Raw genomic sequence first — 1,886 nt, 5'->3', positions numbered from 1 at the left:
TGTGAATCGGCCTGGTAGAAATGCATGGGATTTTCAATGTTTCCTGAAAAATCATGTTAAAGAGGAAAGGAGGGCCCAGGAAGGAGAAAATCATGTTAATGATAAGGGAAGAAAAGGAGAACTCATTGAAGGAAAAATCATGTTGATGAGGAGGAAAGGAGAACTCAGGGAAGGAAAAATCATGTTAATGATGAGGGAGGAGAGAACTCAGGGAAGGAAAAATCATGTTAATGAGGAGGAAAGGAGAACTCGGGGAAGGAAACATCATGTTAATGAGGAGGAAAGGAGAACTCAGGGAAGGAAACATCATGTTAATGAGGGGGAAAGGAGAACTCAGGGAAGGAAACATCATGTTAATGAGGGGGGAAAGGAGAACTCAGGGAAGGAAACATCATGTTAATGAGGGGGGAAAGGAGAACTCAGGGAAGGAAACATCATGTTCATAAGGTGGAAAGGAGAACTCAGGGAAGGAAAAGTCATGGTGTCGAGGAGGAAAGGAGAACCCAGGGAAGGAAAATCATGTTAATAAGGAGGAAAGGAGAACTCAGGGAAGGAAAATCATATTAATGAGGAGGAAAAGGGAACTCAGGGAAGGAAAAAATCATGTTCATAAGGAGGAAAGGAGAACCCAGGGAAGGAAAATCATGTTGTTGAGGAGGAAAGGAGAACTTAGGGAAGGAAAAATCATGTTGTTGAGGAAAGGAGAACTCATAGAAGTAAATATATGAAAAGATTAAACTTCATCTTTTTATTATAAAAGCGCGTGTCGTCTGTTCGTTTTTGCTCGCCTCCTCTGCCCGCGTAGAATTGTGTCCTACTTTACACTGTGATCACGCTCGGCCATTGCTGGAAGTTGAGCGAACAGCGTGTGTCTGTGTACTCTGAGCTCCCCCTCCTCCATCAATGAAGTCCGCTCTGTTCGCTCTCTCCGATTTATGAATGGGTGCCAGACTTCTCAATGAAACCTTGTCCAGCCCCGCCCCTGATTGGCCGACGTGCTCACTCCTCCCCCTTCCGCTGGTGGGGCGTAGCCCGAGCGCAGCCATTGGCTGGCGTGGCTCCGACTGGCTTTCATTCACAAAAAAACTCAATGAAACAAAAGGGAGAAGGGGAAATGTGAGAGCATGAAAGAGGAAACTCACCAATCGCGGCCTCCCCTGGGCAAACAACTGTCTGAGCTGCGAGAAAAACAAGTCCTTCCAAATCAGTACTTTAAATCTGGGGCTGCAGGGCTCCATCCCCTCCCCTTTGCTGCAAATCACAGCGAGCGACACACAGAGAGTCAAGGTGAGGGCCATGGAAGTGTGCACAGAAAACTTTACTGCTGCGGGTATAAAAGCGGGCGGGGGGATACCGAACACGCCCTGTAGAACCAGCACCGACCGATTTAAAGTCATCGATTCACCGAATCGCACTTTCTATTTGCTCATCGATCACTTTGTGGGCAGTTTGCACGTCCTGCAATAGTGTGGCTGTGCTCAACGTGCTGCTCCCTGTAAGGTGCGATGTTCTCTTCGATCACTAAGCCATATGTCTGTAGCAGGCAGCCTGGAGGCGTTGAGGCTCCTGGACGAGTTTCATGTGTTTTGCTGCACTTTTATGCTGTGGATCTGGCTTGATCGCAAAGCAAACTTTCTGTCTATGGAAAGTTGGAAGGATCGCACCCCCCCTTTTTGTGTTTCTTCAGCTGGAGGCTAAATGTGTGTAAAGGATTCAGTGTGATACTGTTGGGTTGCTTTCAGCCCATGGCTAATTGGCCACAGCTTTCCTGGACTAGACACCCAACTCCCCTCTCAGTCCCCTTCCCCCTCCTCTGTGCATTTTTGTGAATGGGTCTCATTATGTATGCATGTTTGTGCTCTCCATTCATGCCCCCTCTCTCCCCC

Source organism: Nanorana parkeri, unplaced genomic scaffold, assembly GCF_000935625.1.
Source record: "Nanorana parkeri isolate BGI_ZX_2015 unplaced genomic scaffold, ASM93562v1 scaffold2283, whole genome shotgun sequence".
Classification (NCBI taxonomy): Eukaryota; Metazoa; Chordata; class Amphibia; order Anura; family Dicroglossidae; genus Nanorana; species Nanorana parkeri.
Note: the sequence above shows the minus strand (reverse complement) of the source record.